Source organism: Somniosus microcephalus, chromosome 15, assembly GCF_052327205.1.
Source record: "Somniosus microcephalus isolate GS21.2 chromosome 15, FLI_Smic_1.0, whole genome shotgun sequence".
Lineage (NCBI taxonomy): Eukaryota > Metazoa > Chordata > Chondrichthyes > Squaliformes > Somniosidae > Somniosus > Somniosus microcephalus.
Window position 1 is genome coordinate 71,287,406 of NC_141001.1, and position 20,843 is coordinate 71,308,248.

Here is a 20,843-nt window from a genome sequence, read left to right on the forward strand (position 1 = left end):
GCAGCGGAGGTGAGCCCGGTATAAAAACCGGCGCGAAGGCAGAGGCCCGACCAGTTCGGGGGAGAGCAGCAGCAGCGGAGGTGAGCCCGGTATAAAAACCGGCGCGAAGGCAGAGGCCCGACCAGTTCGGGGGAGAGCAGCAGCAGCGGAGGTGAGCCCGGTATAAAAACCGGCGCGAAGGCAGAGGCCCGACCAGTTCGGGGGAGAGCAGCAGCAGCGGAGGTGAGCCCGGTATAAAAACCGGCGCGAAGGCAGAGGCCCGACCAGTTCGGGGGAGAGCAGCAGCAGCGGAGGTGAGCCCGGTATAAAAACCGGCGCGAAGGCAGAGGCCCGACCAGTTCGGGGGAGAGCAGCAGCAGCGGAGGTGAGCCCGGTATAAAAACCGGCGCGAAGGCAGAGGCCCGACCAGTTCGGGGGAGAGCAGCAGCAGCGGAGGTGAGCCCGGTATAAAAACCGGCGCGAAGGCAGAGGCACACCAAATCAACAGCAGAGGAGAGAGGTAAAAAGTAATCCAAGTGTGACGTCACCAGGGAGCAGGTAAGTGATTGGTTGGTGAGTATTTCTCTCTTTTCAATACAAGCTTGAATTCTGTGGTGTTACATTTCTGTGGTGTAGTGGGGACAGTTGGTAAATAAAGCGCCCTAGAGTATACCTGTAACTGGGGTATTGAATAAATTTTTTAATTAATTAAAGGAGTAAGTCATGGGAGGAGAGCTCAGACCCGTGTTCTGCTCCTCTTGCTCCATGTGGGAAATCAGGGAAGCTGCCAGTGTCCCTGACGACCATGTGTGCGGGAAATGCATCCAGCTGCAGCTACTTGCAGACCGCATTGCGGCGCTCGAGCTGCAGGTGGATGAATTTTGGAGCATGCGCGATGCTGAGAGGCTCGTGGATAGCACGTTTAGCGAGTTGTTCACGCCTCAGGGCAGGGCAGCACAGGGGGTGACCATCAGGCGGAGCAACAAAGGCAGGCAGGTAGTGCAGGGAACCCCTGCGGGCATCCCCCTTTCAAACAAGTATACCGCTTTGGATACTGTTGAGGGGGATGACTCACCAGGGGAAGGCAGCAGCAGCCAACTTCCTGGCACTGGGGGTGCTCCTGCTGCCCAGGAAGGGGGGAAAAAGAGTGGGAGAGCAATAGTGGTAGGGGATTCTATAGTAAGGGGAACAGATAGGCGTTTCTGTGGCCGTAGACGTGAATCCAGGATGGTTTGTTGCCTCCCTGGTGCCAGGGTCAAGGATGTCACTGAGCGGCTGCAGGGCATTCTGGAGGGGGAGGGTGAACAGCCAATGGTCGTGGTCCACATTGGTACCAACGACATAGGTAAAAAGAGGGATGAGGTCCTGCATCAAGAATTTAGGGAGCTAGGTAACAGATTAAAGAGCAGGACCTCAAAGGTTGTAATCTCTGGATTACTCCCAGTGCCACGTGCTAGTAAGTATAGGAATGGGAGGATAGAGCAGATGAATGCGTGGCTAAAGAGTTGGTGTAGGGGGGAGGGTTTTACTTTCCTGGATCACTGGGCCTGCTTCTGGGAAAGGTGGGACTTGTACAAGTCGGACGGGTTGCACCTGAACCAGAGCGGGACAAATATCCTTGCGGGGAGGTTTGCTAGCACTGTTGGGGGGGGTTTAAACTAACTTGGCAGGGGGATGGGATACAGAGGGGAGCTGAAATAGGGGGGGATGTGCTGCCAATTATAGAGAAAAAAACAAGTCAGCTTGGTAGACAGGGCAAATATATAAGGGCAAGGCTGGATGGCATCTATTTTAATGCAAGGAGTCTTGCGAATAAGGTGGATGAACTGAAGGTGTTGATAAACACATGGGAGTATGATATTGTTGCTATCACGGAGACATGGTTGAGGGAAGGGCAAGACTGGCAGCTCAATATTCCGGGGTACAGAATCTTCAGGCGAGACAGAGGGGGAGGTATAAGAGGAGGGGGTGTCGCAATATTAATTAAGGAGTCAATTACTGCAGTAAGGAGGGATGATATATTAGCAGGGTCCTCTAATGAGGCCATATGGGTGGAGCTTAAAAACAAAAAGGGGGCAAGCACTTTGCTGGGAGTGTACTATAGGCCTCCAAACAGTCAGGGGGAGATAGAGGAACAGATATGTAGGCAAATCTCAGAGAAATGTGCAAATAATAGGGTAATAATAATGGGGGATTTCAACTTCCCCAATATTAACTGGGATAGTCAGAGTGTGAAAGGCTCAGAGGGTGTAGAATTCTTAAAGTGCATCCAGGAGAGCTTTTTGAGCCAGCATGTAGAAAGTCCTACAAGAGAGGGGGCGGTACTGGACCTAATTCTAGGGAATGTGGCCGGCCAAGTGGAAAAAGTGCTAGTAGGTGAGCACTTTGGTGATAGTGACCATAATATGGTAAGATTTAAGGTGGCCATGGAAAAGGACAGGGATGGGCCGGAAATAAAGGTTCTAAATTGGGGGAAGGCCGATTTTAATAGGATAAGGCAGGATCTGGCCAAAATGGACTGGGATCAGCTACTTGTAGGAAAATCCGCATCGGAGCAATGGGAGGCTTTCAGAAGGGAGATTGAGATCATACAATGGCAACATGTTCCCGTAAAGGTCAAGGGTGGTTCCAAAAACCACAGGGAACCTTGGATGACAGGGGATATACGAGAATGGATTAGGAAAAAAAGGAGGGCTTTTGGTAGATACAAAAGGCTAAAGACGGAGGAAGCCCTAGAGGAGTACAAAAAGTGCAGGGGGATACTTAAAAAAGAAATTAGGAGATCAAGGAGGGGCCATGAAATAACACTGGCAAGCAAAATAAAGGAAAATCCGAAGATGTTTTATAAGTATATTAAGGGTAAGAGGATAACTAGGGAAAAAATAGGGCCCATTAGGGACAAAAGTGGCAATCTGTGTGTGGAGCCGGAAGATGTAGGAGGGGTTCTAAATGAATTTTTTGCATCTGTTTTCACTATGGAGAAGGACGATGTAGACATAGAAATAGGGCGGGGGGACTGTGATATGCTCGAACATATTAACATCGAGCGGGAGGAGGTATTGGCGGTTTTAGCTGGCCTAAAAATGGATAAATCCCCAGGCCCGGATGAAATGTATCCCAGGCTGCTGTGTGAGGCAAAGGAGGAGATTGCGGGGGCTCTAACACATATATTCAGGACCTCTCTGGCCACAGGGGATGTGCCAGAGGACTGGAGAACCGCTAATGTAGTACCATTATTCAAGAAGGGTAGTAGGGAAAAACCGGGGAACTACAGGCCAGTGAGCCTAACATCAGTGGTAGGAAAATTATTGGAAAAAATCCTGAGGGACAAAATTTGTCTCCACTTGGAGAGGCAAGGATTAATCAGGGATAGTCAACATGGCTTTGTCAAGGGAAGATCATGTCTGACTAATTTGATTGAATTTTTTGAGGGGGTGACTAGGTGTGTGGATGAGGGTAACGCAGTGGATGTGGTATACATGGATTTCAGTAAGGCCTTCGATAAAGTCCCGCACAGGAGACTGGTCAAGAAGGTAAGAGCCCATGGAATCCAGGGTGCCTTGGCACATTGGATACAAAACTGGCTTAGTGGCAGAAGGCAGAGGGTGATGGTCGAAGGTTGTTTTTGTGACTGGAAGCCTGTGGCCAGTGGGGTACCACAGGGATCGGTGCTGGGTCCCTTGCTGTTTGTGGTCTACATTAATGACTTGGATATGAATGTAAAGGGTATGATCAGTAAGTTCGCGGATGATACAAAAATTGGTAGGGTGGTAAATAGCGAGGAGGGTAGCCTCAGTCTGCAGGACGATATAGATGGGTTGGTCAGATGGGCGGAACAGTGGCAAATGGAATTTAACCCGGAAAAGTGCGAGGTGATGCACTTTGGGGGGACTAACAAGGCAAAGGAATACACAATGAATGGAAAGACCCTAGGCAAGACGGAGGGTCAGAGGGATCTGGGTGTGCAAGTACACAGATCCCTGAAGGCGGCGGAACAGGTGGATAAGGTGGTAAAAAAGGCATATGGGATACTTGCCTTCATTAGCCGAGGCATTGAATATAAGAGCAAGGAGGTTATGATGGAGCTGTATAAAACACTGGTTAGGCCACAGCTGGAATATTGTGTGCAGTTCTGGTCGCCACACTACAGGAAGGATGTGATCGCGTTAGAGAGGGTGCAGAGGAGGTTCACCAGGATGTTACCAGGGCTGGAGCGCTTCAGCTATGAAGAGAGACTGGGCAGGTTGGGTTTGTTTTCCTTGGAGCTGAGGAGGCTGAGGGGGGACATGATTGAGGTGCACAAAATTATGAGGGGCATAGATAGGATGGATGCTGAGGAGCTTTTTCCCTTAGTAGAGGGGTCAATAACTAGGGGGCATAGATTCAAGGTAAAGGGCGGGAGGTTTAGAGGGGATTTGAGAAAGAACTTTTTCACCCAGAGGGTGGTTGGAGTCTGGAACTCACTGCCTGAAAGGGTTGTGGAGGCAGAAACCCTCACAACATTTAAGAAGCATTTGGATGTGCACTTGAAATGCCATAGCATACAAGGCTACGGGCCAAATGCTGGAATATGGGATTAGATTAGACAGGGCTTGATGGCCGGCGCGGACACGATGGGCCGAAGGGCCTCTATCCGTGCTGTATTACTCTATGACTCTATGACTCTATGACTCTAAATGCTGCCTGTGGGCAACATATATGTTTAGCTGTTGAATAAGGACAAGCCTCTCTTCCGCCACACTATGGTCAATTAGCTTGCTAGCACTCACTTTCTAGACTCATGCATGAAGAATAGCGACTGGGATGTGGTATCAGAGGGTCACTGGGACCTGTGTAACTGCATTTCGGAATAAATCACGATCTCAAAAAGAAAGACGAGGAATTTGCGGTGAGCAGTGAACTACGCTACGCACAAGGATCTCACAATCCCTGTGTTGAGAGCTTTGGGTTTTCCAACCTTCAAATCAGTTACACTGTACAAGAGAGACAAGCAAGTTGTTAAGTATGTCAGGGGAAAACAGGTAGTTGCAGCAACCTACAACTCCAAGGAAATGACAAAGAACAAGAACACCACACTGAAGCTGCCCAGCAACACTAGATGGGGTGGCGTTGTTATAATGTACAACAGCCTTCTGGAGGGTAAGGGGTCGCTGCAAGAAATGGCAATATCCCAGTCTGGGGATATGGAAACCACCATCAAGAAAATACTGCTGGATGATGTGTTTTGGGAGAGAGTGGTTAGCAGCCTTAAACTACTCTCACCAGTAGCATCTGCAATTGCTCAGATTGAAGGAGATGATGCTGTCTTGTCAGATGTTCTCAGGTTTTTTGCTGATTTAAAAGAACAAATCAGCATTGTCCTACCCACATCCCTGCTACTCAAAGCAGAGGAGAAGGCAATTGTTCAATTCATAGAGACGTGTCAAGAATTTTGTGTCAAGCCGATTCATGCTGCAGCATACATGCTGGACCCAAAGCATGTTGGGAGACCAATACTTTCTGGAGAACAGATCAACAGCGCTTACAGTGTGATTTCTACCCTCTCACTCCATCTCAATCTGGACGTGGGTGTTAAATCTGTGAGTTGTTCAAGTAATTAATACTCAGACTTAATCAGTAACAATAAAACAGGTCTTTACTGGTTGGAGGTAGGGACTATACATAGGTCTTTACTTCATGCCCACAGGCGGGAACTGAGGGGAGATCAGTACCCACAGTACTATTTATACCCCTATGGCCAGGAGTGGTACTGCGTATCACTACGCCCAACAAGTAGTGCAGTCCTGTCCATAGGTTCAAAGTAGCACACATATTACATACACAACATTCCTCCCTTCCTAGCTTTACAGTCATCTCCCCATTTAACATAACGTAATAACATATATACATATATAACTTCAGGTTTACATAACAGAATAACATAGATACATAGATAACTTCATGTCAAAACAGATCACAGATTCAGTCTCTGCGGAAAACAGTTCACAGATTCAATCTCTGTGGTGGAGTCGGTTCACGTTGCTGGAGTGACTCATTCAATAGTCCTTCCATGGATTTAACAGTTTGAACTTCCGAACTGAATTGGTTCCGTTCGGAGGGACCACGTGTGTGATCTGATAGAGGTAATAATGGTTCAGATGGGTCATCTTCTGTTTCGACTTTTCCTTTTCTGCTTCTTGGAGACTCTCTGGGCTCCACTGTCAGCTGCCAGCTGCATGCGCAGTTCCTCCTTCTCTCCCTCCTTTTTCCGTAGTAGAGCCACCTTCTCCCGATGTTCCGTAGACTTTCGGTGCTCCTCCATGATTTCTGTATGGTGGGAGTCGAAGTTACAAGTTGGGCAGGACAGGACATAGTAATATTCGGTGTCGTCCTGATCTAGGCCAGCGAGAGGGTCTTCTATTTCCTCCATACCCAGCTGGGCGTTAGCCAGCTTTTGTTCCAAGTCCAGACATCTTTCCTGAAGAGACTTCTTCATGCGTACCTCTTCATCCAGCTTTTTCTGGGCTTTCAGCAAGTCGTTTACTAATGACCTCATTTGAGATTTTACTACTTCAACTTCTTTTGGAGATTGATTGATCGGACTATTCAATCCCTCTACCGGAGCAGCTGTTTCAGCGGTCTGTTGTTCTACGTTGACGTGAGTCAGCGTACTTTTGGCATCCAAGGGCTGCTCTGTTGCAGTCATCTCAGTCTGTGTTGCCACCTCAGCTCTTCCAATAACCTTTGAGAGCTCCGAACCCCTTTCGTTTGAATATTGAAGTTCGTGTTCAAGTTTTTCCCATTTCAGAGTCCTGTCCTTCAGCATATGCAGGAGTTGGCTGACCGTTAACTCCTCTGACGTCAGACGTTTTGTGTGCTCCTGCTCCATTTTCTCCATCAGCTGCTTCTGTTGTCTTTCCAGATTCTCCAACTCTATATCAAAGAACTCTTTCGTTGCATTCAACTCTTGCTCACAACGGCGAAGCATTTGTTCTAATTGCTGTTGTAGTTTGAAATGGAGTTGAGTTCGAGCCCGGTGTCCCTCAGAAATGGGCACATCAGTAGACTTGCCAGACTCAGAATCCACAGTTAAACTATGTTGTTGTTGCTCAGTGGAATTCTGTGCTGAAACTTTGTCTTTTGCACCTGAGTTGGGCTTACCATCATCCGTTCCAGAGTCTGGGCCGACTATCTTCACCGAGTTCTCACTCGTTATTGTTTGTAGGAAATGCCAGTCCATATTCATTTTCCTAATCCACTCCCGTCCTAGTAGTGGAGGACCTCCTTCAGATATCACATATAAGTCCATTATTTGACTGTCTTCGCCCTTGTGGACCACTGCAACCTCTATTTTCCCGATGGGGTACACTCTTTGCCCCGTCAATGTTTCCAATATAATCCCCGTATCCTGTAGGGGAATATGTTGGAATAACTTTCCGTAATCTTTCTTATTTATGACCGTCAATGCCGATCCAGTGTCCAATTCCAGTTTTACTTGGACTCCTTCTATCTGAAGAGTGACCCAAATTGTCTGGAGGTCTGCACCCTTACCAGCGTTGAGTACTCTTAAGCTAGCCAGTTCATTACTGCTAGCGTCTGAATCGGACTCCTGTTCGGTCACCTTGTGTACCTTTGCGTATTTTCCTTGTGGTGACTTCTTGTTGCTGGTCTTCTTCGCTGACCTGCATACTCTAGCTATATGTCCAAGCCTACCACAAGTTCTACATTCTTGGTTTTTAAACCAACACTGGTTCTGATCATGCGTTGTCTTTCCACAACGATAACATTTGCCAGAACTCACACCCAATTTGTGTGCACTGAGCTCCGGTCACCGTAGCTGCATTACTGCCGTGCCTCTCACTGCGGCTTCGTGTGCTGCTGCCATAGTGACCGCCTTCTCAAGCGTCAGCTCATTCTCCTCGAGCAGTCGCTTTTGTGTATCCTGTTTAAATAAACCACACACAAATTTGTCTCGAAGTGCCTCTGTCAGTCCCGTTCCAAACTGGCAATATTTCGCTAATTTACGCAATTCCAGCAAATAATCAGCATTGCTTTCATGCTGTAGCTGCCTTCTGTCGTAAAATTTAAATCGTTCCGCTAGCATCAGCGGCGTGGGGTTTAGATGATCTTTCAGGACAGTAACAATCTCATCGAACGTCTTATCCGCCGGTTCATCTGGTGATAACAGGTGTTTCAATTGCCCGTATGTCTTCGCACCCATTAAATTTAATAATGTTAGTGCTTTATCAGCCTCATGAATTTTATTGGTCTTACAATAATTTTTAACTCGTTCAACATATATGGCCCAATCTTCGATGTCACTATCAAAGTTGCTAATATTCCCGTGTTTAGGCATTGTAGTTTTGCAATTTCTCAGATTTTATTTTCTTTACTGCTATCCAAGATGGCGGCTTCCCACTCTTGCCGTCGTCCTCCGCCCACAAAATGGCGGTTTTCCCGCGCTTGGCGGTCTTCACCCGTCCCCCAACGCCGTCTCCCTTCAGCCCCCGAGTGCGGCCCTTATCTTCGCTGCGATCGCCCGAGTGCGGCCCTTATCAGCGGATGCGATCGCTGGATCGCGAAGCGGCTCTCGGCTCTTATCAGGAGATGTGATCGCTCTGTTGAAACGCCTCCCGCTCGAAGCGGCTCTCGCGCCCTATTCCTCCTGCTCCCCCAGCCCCGTTCGTGCGGCCAACGCGGTCGACTGCCTGTCGCGTCGCTGCCCGGCTCAGACAACGGCTTACCCACCACCAAGCTGGAGAAGAAGCTGACGGTCGCTGATGGAGGCTCCGAGGTCAGGATGTCTTCCAGTGGGGTGGAGAGGGTGGAAACCTCTCTGCAATGTCCTGGCTGTGGACGAAGCTGCCGTGGAGTGACTGCCGCAGGGTCCGAATCAGACTCGTCGCCAGTGTTAAATCTGTGAGTTGTTCAAGTAATTAATACTCAGACTTAATCAGTAACAATAAAACAGGTCTTTACTGGTTGGAGGTAGGGACTATACATAGGTCTTTACTTCATGCCCACAGGCGGGAACTGAGGGGAGATCAGTATCCACAGTACTATTTATACCCCTATGGCCAGGAGTGGTACTGCGTATCACTACGCCCAACAAGTAGTGCAGTCCTGTCCATAGGTTCAAAGTAGCACACATATTACATACACAACAGTGGGCAAAGTTCTGGGAAGTCTGGCAAAGTTCTCTACCAAGCAAGGTCTTTGGAATAGGGACAGGATATGGGAATCATGCAAGCATATCAGTGCACATACCTGGTGGAAGGGACTTTGTGCATCTGAGGCCCTGTCACCCATCGCATCGGTGATACTCCAAATCTCACCTTCATCAGTGGCCTCTGAACGAAACTGGTCACTTTTGGGGAATACGCATACAAAGGTGCGCAACAGGCTGACTAACAAGAGAGTGGAGAAACTGGTGGCTATCTGGGCGAACCTACAACTTATTGAGCCAGATACAGAAGTGTCCAAAACACAGCTAGACAGTGACACAGAGGAGGAAATGGACACGTCAGAGCCAGAGTCAGAGAATCAGGAGGAGCAATGATGAGTAGAAGACTCAGAAGACTCATGAGTAGAAGACTCAAAGGGACAAAATAAGGACAAATTACAGGTTAAATAAGCTGACGCTCTTTTTATTTTATTTTAGATGGGTCTTTTTTGTGGGGGTTCAATAAAGTTCAAAATTATAACCTAAATAAAGTTTTGAAAGCCTGTTTTTATTTGTATGGAACAGTATGTCTATTTTGATGACAAAGATAATATAAGGGTCAGAGACAAAAACCATCAGTGTGCAAAAAAACTCAAAATTCCCGTAAATTCCCAAAAATTCCCATAGAAAGTCTCCTCTTTTAAAAATTCCCAGAATTTTGCAACCCTACAAAGGACATTGGTTAGTGACTGACCATGGTAGACTCAGTGCTGTGGGCAGGGTGGAAACTGAAGGATAGGGATTTGATGGGAGAGATGGGAGAGCTGAGCATGAAGTTGGGATGGCTTTATTTGGACAACTTGGACAATTTAAAAAAAGATAGGTTGGAGATGGAGAGGACAGAAGGGTTGAGGATGGACCTTTTGAAGAAGGGATGAAGACAGTAGTCTTCAAGGGAAGCCATAGCTCAGAAGCAAAAGAACTATTGAACAGCTTAACAGAAGCAGTGTTGTGGCAGGTGCCAAACCACAGAAGAGGAGTTGGGAGTTTCCGATTGTATGGGAGAGGGCACTGGGAGGAGCAGTTTTTATTTCAAAATCATGAGGGTAAACATAGAAGACATTGGAGGAAGGCAGGGAGGTGTAGCCATTGGGGGAAATAAGAAAGTAATTATAGATGACCTTGCCAGTACTAGAAATCTTGGAGGTGACAAAGGCTCACAAGATGACAAAGTTAAGGCCACAGGTGTGATTGGTGTGCAAGGTGAGATTGAGTGAGGACAGGAGTGCAGAGCAATTGGAAAGGGGAGGGCTAGTGGAATTTTGCTGAAAGTTGAAATCACTGAAGATGAGGAGTCGTTCAGTACAGAGGCTAAGTGAGGGAGGGAAGAGATTTCAGCCAGGAAGTTGCCTGACAACTTGGATGGGTGGTAGATGATTAAGAGATTTAAGGAGAGTTGGAAGGTATGGTAGAGCAATCAGAAAGAGCAAGTGGACAGGTCATGGTGGGACCTGATGATAAGACCCATACTGTGACCACAACAGTTTGTGCAGGGATAGGTATTTATCCAGGCGGAGTGGGCGAGGTGAGCAGGAAAGAATGATTTATATTTAGGCAAGACCCAAAATGTCAATAGACTCATCCAGGATGATGTAATGGTATAAGTCATCAGGAGTGGTGAACACAGACCAGGGCCTAATAGCAGTCAAAGGAATACAGCATCTGGTGGTGATCAAGGGAAGAAGAAAATCCGGGGTACCATAGCATTAAAGGAAGAAGTAGTCTGGGACCAGGAAGCGTTGGACAAAATGCAAGGCTTGGCTGGCTTGTAGTTGGGGATTGGGGCCCCGCCAGTCAGCTGGCTGGGTTCTGGGACCTGATAGGTTGGCTGGCGATTGGGGTGCGGGGCTTGGCCTGCTGGCTGGTGGTGGGAAGGACCCGGGTGACTGACTGATGGTCAGGGCCTGGGTGACTAGTTTGTGTTGAGCATTGGACCTTAATCCGTCTATGGCCAGCTCTCAAAAGGGAGCTGCAGATGCAGTTTGTAGAGTTTGCAGCATGGGGTTGCCCATCACCACTGTTGCTGGGGTCTGTAGTTAAGTCAGTGTGGGGATCTGCCATTGTATGTTTGCACCAAGGAAGTTCTAAAATTTAAAGTTATTCCTGGAGACTGGCTTCCTGAGAGGGCAGTTGTTTCTTTTCATTTTTTGCCTTTGGAATCTCGTTTTGCCGATGAAGGAACCTTCAATCGCGGTTTGGATTTCTAGACCACAGATGGAGTACCAAGAGCGGTATTTAGGGAGATTGAAAACAATTCACTGAAAACTGTTGGTGTGAAAGATTAGGAGCTTGGATTGAAAGGCAGTTAGGCAGAGGAACAAGTGAAATGTTACCTGTGACGTGGGATGGCAGTGGATTTTATAGCGCCTTACAGAATAGCATGCTGTGCGGCTGCTGTTTTTAATTTTCCATGATAGCACACATCTACTTTATGGAGGTAGGAATTTTTAATATAATTTATTACAATGGCCCAGAATCTCCTGGAAACCTGCACCATAGTAATGGCGCATCTATGGTGTGCACTATTCATCTAGAGTCGAAGTTCCAGGAAATTGTGGCATACGAGATATGCCACTGTTCGCGCACTGCCATAATTTCCTGGGATTTCGGTGCCGCTCCGCCAACACCTCTCGTCGAAACATCAAACAGTTGATGATCATAACTCCGCCCCCTCCCCCCCAATCAAGTTAATGTCAATTGTGAATTTCCTCGATTTACGCCAGTTTTCTCACCGCAGCCACTTAGGCTTTTGAATAATGGAGCAGGTTATTTCCAGCTCCGTTTCTCAGATGAAAAATACTGTGTCGACACTGTGGTTATCATAGATTATCTGCAATTATTAATAAGCCCATGGCTGGGACTTCCAAATCAATTTAATTGCAAAGGTGGGTGTTGCAGTACTTTACATTCTAATCCTTAAATAGACACGCAGAGACTAGGGAAAAGACTGGAGCATTTAAGATTACTGAAATCCAATATTTATTTTCCTCAGTATACTTTCTCAACCCTCCCTCATTCCATTCACTATAAAAAGAATCAGTCATTTCAATCACCTGTTAATCGTAAACTACATTTTTAAAGAGTAGATGATCAGATTTCTAATGTATAATTAAGTTCTAGTTGTCTCAAAAAAGATTAATTTTTACCTGTAATATGTTGAAAGCCTGTATATTTTAACTAAATTCCTTATTTGTATACCTGTACCAATTTTGGACAAAACACTACATAAATGACGTATTATAATTATTTAGTTAACATTACTTAAAAAATACTATATGCTTCTCATAATTGATGTCACTTAAAAAATAACGTTAGGTGGAAAAATGAATGCAGTCCCCTTCACAGTCTAAGGATAAGGGGTAAGCCATTTAGGACAGCGATGAGGAGGAATTTCTTCACCCAGTGAGTGGTGAACCTGTGGAATTCTCTACCACAGAAGGCAGTAGAGGCCAATTCATTAAATATATTCAAGAAGGAGTTGGATATATTTCTTAAGGCTAAAGGGATCAAGGGATATGGAGAGAAGGCAGGGACAGGGTACTGAATTTGGATGATCAGCCATGATCTTATTGAATGGCGGAGCAGGCTCGAGGGGCCGAATGGCCTACTCCTGCTCCTATCTTCTGTTTCTATGTTTTATGAGGGTTCAAAGAGACTCTGGGTCCCAACAGCTTCAGTTCCGACACTGTGGGCTGAATTTGGGCCTCATGGTGGGGGGGATCGGAGGCCTGGGGGGGTTGAGGCCTCATGGGGTGGGGGGTCTCCGATCACGGGTGGTGGGTTAGGCAGGGACGCTGGATCCGAGGCCCGAGTTGATGTGCTATTTTTATATATTTAAATAGAAGCCAGAAGCTTGCCCACAGGAAGGTTGACATTTTTTTTCATTGGAAGTCTTCCCAGGTGATTGTAAAATACTGTGTGATTGGTTTCAGAAAGGTGTTAGAAGAGGCCTGGTTACTTGCTTGCACCCTTAGTGCCAAACAGTCCCTGGTGGAGAAAGACCAAGAAAGATAAGCGGGGCAAAAATACCGTAACAACAGAGTCTCACCTTCAGAAGTGAGACGAAAGAAAGAAAAATGTTCCACTATATTAAGAGGACTGTTTTATCCACGGGACAATCTTTGAATGCTCAGAACCAGATTCTGATGTAGTTTTGATAATACACATCATCTACACAAATGATGACCTTGACCTTCGAATTAACAACATTGACAATGCACTATTCAAAAAATGTTTTAAAAAACACAACTTTAAACAGCAGAAGGATGGAGAGTGGAAACTGCTATCATACCACTTCCTTCAGGTAAAATACACACAGGTGCATCTTATACCCTTTTCTACTTTTAATGAAAAAGGAAGACAAGAGTATAAAGTAGATTTACCCACATCTACTTTTGCACTAACATTAGTCAATCCATAAATTCAATATTTGAGTTAATTTTTATTTCTTAAGCCAAAGTGCAGGATATCTATTAGCAGAACTAGTAGAAATATTTTAAAAGGGCCAATTTTCACGGCCTTTGTCCCCCAGAGAATGCCAATTTCCTGGATGGAAAGGTCAGAGAAAGGGGGCAGAGACCCATTTTGGCAGGTTCTGCAAGTAGTAACTTGTCCTTGGCATCCCTTGGCGTGGGGTTGCAGCTGGCACAGGAGAACCTGATATTCCTGGCCCTGGGCAAGCACAGTGCACTTTGTGTGGACTGCTCTTGTCCAGCATCAGAGCTAACATCGCAGTCTTAAAATGTGCTACCTGGCCTTCATGCTTCTGAGCTATGGAGCTAGGCACTAGGAGCGAGGCAGGGGGAATCAGTTAGGGTTGCTGCTCCTCATCCAGTAAACCCTGCGGATCAGGCTCAGCTTTAAGCCCCTCGCCCCCACATTTAGGGTTGCCAACCCTTCACGATTGGCCAGGAGTCTCCAGGAATTGAAAAATAATCTCCAAGACACTACTGCGAGCAAATCTCCTTGTCCGTCTCTTTGTTGTCCCTGTCTCACTGTGGATTCCTTGTTCTACTTGCTGTAATTTGTTCCGCAGATCAATCCTCAAGTTGAGTGTGCAGCAATAAAACAATTGAACCAAAATGGAAAAACTTTAGTTTGCAGTGTGTTTTCTGGTGAAAAACCCTGCTATATGTTCGATATAATCTGTACAATTGTATGTCATAAATGTACAGTCGTGTACTGCATGATCAATCAAACAATTATGGCCTGGCTTAGAATTTTCAAGATGTTCAGAATAAAACATACATCATATATTGAATCAGTTTAATTTGAACTTTTATTGATATTGTTTTAAAAGGATTTTGAATGAGCTGTTTCACTGGAACAAACCAGGATTTAGGTTTGGACAAGATTGACCCTGCCTGCTTGCAATTATTTGCACTGTTCCTATTTTTTTTTTTTTAAAGTCAATACAGTATTTCACACAAAAGTTCTGTGATGCAGTTAGATGTGAAAATGTAACATTCTGTTTAATAAAGTAATATTCAAGTGCATGTTTCAAAGCCAAACATATATGCCTTAATGGGAACTTTTGCACAATGCTATAATGCTACTGAAAAGGTTAAATTACAGTTTTGTGAAGACATTTTTTTGTCACATTTGAAGTGTTTTGCTAACTATTAAAATACACACATGTTGATACTTTTGTTGAACTTTGATTGTATTCAACTAATTAATTGCAAAAGTAACTCTTGTTTTTCCCCTATCCCCCCACAGAATTAGGGAGAAATCTTTCTGTCAGTCAGTCACGCAAGCAGTATTTTTTGATGTCATGTTTTTCATGTGGGTACTTGACCTACTAATAATTACTTTTCACAATTTGTGAAACTGAGTAAGATGTGGAAACTGTTTCCATTTGTGTTTGCCCCGAGATCTCAGTAAAGCAATTGCTTAAAGCAACTTGACAATGTCATTTTCTCCTGCCCAAAGGGCACTGTATTAAAAATGATTAAATAGAAAAGTCATATTGTACAAGGTTTAACTGAAAGAAGCCATAAGAAGTTATGAAAACTAAATATCGCTAACACAAAGAGTAGTTAAGGCAAATAAGGGGAAGCTAGGTAAACACGAGGGAGAAAAGAATAGGTTATGCTGATTGAGCTAGGTGAAGAGGGGCGGGAGGAAGCTCGTGTGGTGCACAAATACTGGTATAGGCCTGTTGGGTCAAATGGCCTGGTTCTGTGCTGTACATTCTATGGAATTCCATGTAAACCCAGGTGAAAAATCATCACGGCCTAAAAAATTTTGTTCTTTTCCCCCATTTTCTTTGAACATGTTCACTTACTAGTTCAAAAAATATTGGAGACAGGGGGGAAAAGACTGTTTGACTGAGAGTTAAGAATCATCCACTTGGGTAAGGAAGAGTCTGTTCGTTTCTCATTCGGCATGGGAAGGTAGTGCACCGTGAGGATGGACATGTTGGGCCACCAATGGCGGGCGGCTGGAGGATGGACATGTTGGGCCACCAATGGCGGGAGCATGAGGGAGCGGGGCGGCTGGAGGACGGACATGTTGGGCCACCAATGGCGGGCGGCTGGAGGATGGACATGTTGGGCCACCAATGGCGGGAACGTGAGGGGCGGGGTGGCTGGAGGACGGACATGTTGGGCCACCAATGTCGGGCGGCTGGAGGACGGACATGTTGGGCCACCAATGGCGGGCGGCTGGAGGACGGACATGTTGGGCCACCAATGGCGGGAACGTGAGGGGGCGGGGTGGCTGGAGGACGGACATGTTGGGCCACCAATGGCGGGAGCGTGAGGGGGCGAGGCGGCTGGAGGATGGACATGTTGGGCCACCAATGGCGGGAATGTGAGGGGGCGAGGCGGCTGGAGGACGGACATGTTGGGCCACCAATGGCGGGAGCATGAGGGGCGGGGTGGCTGGAGGACGGACATGTTGGGCCACCAATGGCGGGAACGTGAGGGGCGGGGTGGCTGGAGGACGGACATGTTGGGCCACCAATGGCGGGCGGCTGGAGGACGGACATGTTGGGCCACCAATGGCGGGCGGCTGGAGGATGGACATGTTGGGCCACCAATGGCGGGAACGTGAGGGGGCGGGGCGGCTGGAGGACGGACATGTTGGGCCACCAATGGCAGGAACGTGAGGGGGCGGGGCGGCTGGAGGACGGACATGTTGGGCCACCAATGGCGGGAGCGTGAGGGGGCGGGGCGGCTGGAGGACGGACATGTTGGGTCACCAATGGCGGGAGCATGAGGGGCGGGGTGGCTGGAGGACGGACATGTTGGGCCACCAATGGCGGGAGCATGAGGGGCGGGGTGGCTGGAGGACGGACATGTTGGGCCACCAATGGCGGGAACGTGAGGGGGCGGGGCGGCTGGAGGACGGACATGTTGGGTCACCAATGGCGGGAGCATGAGGGGCGGGGTGGCTGGAGGACGGACATGTTGGGCCACCAATGGCGGGCAGCTGGAGGACGGATATGTTGGGCCACCAATGGCGGGAACGTGAGGGGGCGGGGCGGCTGGAGGACGGACATGTTGGGCCACCAATGGAGGGAGCATGAGGGGGCGGGGCGGCTGGAGGACGGACATGTTGGGCCACCAATGGAGGGAGCATGAGGGGGCGGGGCGGCTGGAGGATGGACATGTTGGGCCACCAATGGAGGGAGCATGAGGGGGCGGGGCGGCTGGAGGACGGACATGTTGGGCCACCAATGGCGGGAATGTAAGGGGGCGGGGCGGCTGGGGGACGGACATGTTGGGCCACCAATGGCAGGCGACTGGAAGACGGACATGTTGGGCCACCAATGGCGGGAGCATGAGGGGGCGAGGCGGCTGGAGGACGGACATGTTGGGCCACCAATGGCGGGAATGTAAGGGGGCGGGGCGGCTGGGGGACGGACATGTTGGGCCACCAATGGCAGGCGACTGGAAGACAGACATGTTGGGCCACCAATGGCGGGAGCATGAGGGGGTAGGGCGGCTGGAGGACGGACATGTTGGGCCACCAATGGCGGGAGCTTGAGGGGTGGGGTGGCTGGTGGACGGACATATTGGGCCACCAATGGCGGGCCGCTGGAGGACGGACATGTTGGGCCACCAATGGCGGGAACGTGAGGGGGCGGGGCGGCTGGAGGACGGACATGTTGGGCCACCAATGACGGGAGCGTGAGGGGGCGAAGCGGCTGGAGGACGGACATGTTGGGCCACCAATGGCGGGAACATGAGGGGCGGGGTGGCTGGAGGACGGACATGTTGGGCCACCAATGGCGGGCCGCTGGAGGACGGACATGTTGGGCCACCAATGGCGGGAACGTGAGGGGGCGGGGCGGCTGGAGGACGGACATGTTGGGCCACCAATGGCGGGAGCGTGAGGGGGCGGGGCGGCTGGAGGACGGACTTGTTGGGCCACCAATGGCGGGAACGTGAGGGGCGGGGTGGCTGGAGGACGGATATGTTGGGCCACAAATGGCGGGAGCATGAGGGGGAGGGGCGGCTGGAGGACGGACATGTTGGGCCACCAATGGCGGGAACGTGAGGGGCGGGGTGGCTGGAGGACGGACATGTTGGGCCACCAATGATGGGCGGCTGGAGGACGGACATGTTGGGCCACCAATGGCGGGAGCATGAGGGGGCGGGGCAGCTGGAGGACAGCCATGTTGGGCCACCAATGGCGGGAACGTGAGGGGGCGGGGTGGCTGGAGGACGGACATGTTGGGCCACCAATGGTGGGTGGCTGGAGGATGGACATGTTGGGCCACCAATGGCGGGAGCGTGAGGGGGCGGGGCAGCTGGAGGACGGACATGTTGGGCCACCAATGGCGGGAGCGTGAGGGGGCGAGCAGCTGGAGGACGGACTTGTCAAGCCACCAATGGCGGGCGGCTGGAGGACGGACATGTTGGGCCACCAATGGCAGGAGCGTGAGGGGGTGGGGCGGCTGGAGGACGGACATGTTGGGCCACCAATGGCGGGAACGTGAGGGGGCGGGGCGGCTGGGGGACGGACATGTTGGGCCACCAATGGCGGGCGGCTGGAGGACGGATATGTTGGGCCACCAATGGCGGGAGCGTGAGGGGGTAGGGCGGCTGGATGCCGGACATGTTGGGCCACCAATGGCGGGAGTGTGAGGGGGCGGGGCGGCTGGGGGACAGACATGTTGGGCCACCAATGGGGGGAGCGTGTAGCGGCGGGCGGCTGGAGGACGCACATGTTTGGCCACCAATGGCGGGAGCGTGAGGGGGCGGGGCGGCTGGAGGACTGACATGTTGGGCCACCAATGGCGGGAGTGTGTGGGGGTGGGGCGGCTGGAGGACTGACATGTTGGGCCACCAATGGCGGGAGCGTGAGGGGGCGGGCGGCTGGAGGATGGACATTTTGGGCCACCAATGGCGGGAGCGTGTGGGGGCGGGCGGCTGGAGGCCGGACATGTTGGGCCACCAATGGCGGGAGCGTGAGGGGGCGGGCGGCTGGAGGATGGAGGCTGAGGTCATGTGTTGAATCCTCCAGGAATTCGTCCAACCAGAGATGGCTTCTTGGAACCTAGGTGAGGTAGAAGAGCAAAGGGATCGCGGAGTACAAATACACAAATCACTGAAAGTAGTGACACAGGTTAACAAGGCCATAAAAAAGCAAACCAAGCACTAGGGTTTATGTCTAGAGAGATTGAATTGAAAAGTAGAGAAGTTATGCTAAACTTGTATCGAAGCTTGCTTAGACCGCATTTAGAGTACCGTATGCAATTCTGGTCGCTGTATTATAAAAATAGAGAGACACTGGAGAGTGTGCAGAAAAGATTTACAAGGATGATACAAGAAATGGGAGGTTTACCCATCAGGAAATGAAGAACAGGCTGGGTGTCTTTTCTCTTGAAAAGAGAAGGCCGAGTGGTGATCTAATAGAAGTCTTGAAATTATGAAAGGTTTTGATAGAGTAGAGAGAGAATATGTTCCCACTTGTGGGGAAGAGCAAAGCTAGAGGCCTCAATATAAGATAGTCACCAAGAAATCAAATAGGGAATTCAGAAGAAACTTCTTTACCCAGAGAGTGGCGAGAGTGTGGCTCTCACTACGCCAAGTGAATAGTATAGATACATTTAAGGGGAGGTTAGACAAGCATATTAGGGAAAAGGGAATAGAAGGTTATGCTGATAAATGAGGAAAGACGAGAGGAGGCTCAAGTGGAGCATAAAGCCGACATGGGCTGGTTGGGGCGAATGGCCTGTTTCTGTGCTGTATATCCTATGTAAAACCTTACCTACATCCCAAAGTTGAATAACCTGCTGAAGCTCACTGTCCAGGCTCATACTTAAAGAATGATTACTTGGGTGAAGTACCGTACCCGAGTACCTGTAGAATTGTACCACAGCATGAAGCAATTATGTGCGTGTGTGGGGGTGGGTGGTTGGGGGCGTCTTCTTGTGTTGATATCAATTCATGTTTCCCCATGCAATTTAGCAGCAGTTTGACATCATGATGTGGTAACAAAAAGCTCTGAACAAGTCTTTTCCTGTTACTTTGTTTGTTTTTGTTACATAGAAAAGATCTGTACTTGTGCTACTGCACTACAAAGCTAAAATGTTTCTGATCAGGAGAATATTTTTGACCACTATGTGGTGCTGTAGATGTACAGAAGGGGGCACTTCTTGGATACATAGGCGAGAACAAAAAGGACATTAGGAAAACAATGAGGTGCCCAAAAAAATGTTTTAGGTCATGATTTTAATGAAGTAACTTTAATTTCTTAATAAGTAGTTATATTTGGCGAATATTGGAAATTTTTCAACTAAACATGCTATGGCTTTCACAGAAAGCTTTTGGCCAGACCAAGCCAGACAAAATTTAAACAATACACTAGTAAAAGTGTGCCTGGACAATGTAACAATCAAACTAGTCAGAAAATTGAGGCGAAAACATATTTATTTTGTTGCATGTTTACATTTTTGTTCCGCTTAACTGTTAAAAATCAAGGCCTCAAATTTGCAACTAGGCTTACAGCCTCCCACCCAAAGTGACCTATGACTGTTCAAAATCAGCCTGCAGGAGATCTTCCAGTACACAATTGTCAAGCTTGGTCCAGTGATCCTTCACATCCATGTGCATGGCTGATTTTCCTACTCCAGGAGCAGACCCAACAGCACTTTCTTTGACCTGCTCACCCTCGCGCTGGGTGACAAAAAAAAAAAAATATTGTTAGCAAAAAGTGCAACCAGAAATTAAGCAGCAGCGCTTTAAATAATCTGGCTCTGGGTACATTTGGAAAGTTGTGTCTCAGCTTGACTGCAGAAAGGACACACGGTGGTGAAATTAGTAATGTGGCATAAATAGTACATGTTGGAGGGGATGCACAAGAGTTGGCAGCTTGTCCCATGTTTTCTGGGTCTGTCCACAAAAAGAAAGAGCTTGCATTGATACAGTGGGTTAGATTTTCATCTTCACTGCCCGAGTGGTAATCTAACAGAGCGGAAAAGAATGGAATGAAAATCAGGTGGGCTGTACAAAGGGCAGGTGATTCTCACTGCCAGATTACTGCCCAAGCGGCCTTAGAATATTTTAAAGTGCTTCACAACAAATTAATTACTTTTGAAGTGCAGTCACCGTAGTTATATAGCTAACACAAAAAGGTCCCACAAATAGCAAATTAAATGAATGACTAAATATCCTCTTTTTTTGATGGAGACAGAAATGCTTGCGAGGAA

At 48.5% G+C, this 20,843-nt stretch overlaps 1 protein-coding gene across 3 annotated transcripts in view; it reads right to left on the reverse strand.

Moving 5' to 3' along the window:
* Positions 1-20,046: 20,046 nt before the first annotated feature.
* The window catches only part of c15h11orf24 (chromosome 15 C11orf24 homolog), a 127,936-nt gene continuing 127,139 nt past the window's right edge, over positions 20,047-20,843 (reverse strand). For all 3 annotated transcript variants that reach the window (XM_086007996.1, XM_086007995.1, XM_086007997.1), the window contains one exon: positions 20,047-20,310. The gene's annotated coding sequence lies outside the window, so the exon portion shown is untranslated. The remainder of the gene's footprint in view (positions 20,311-20,843) is intronic.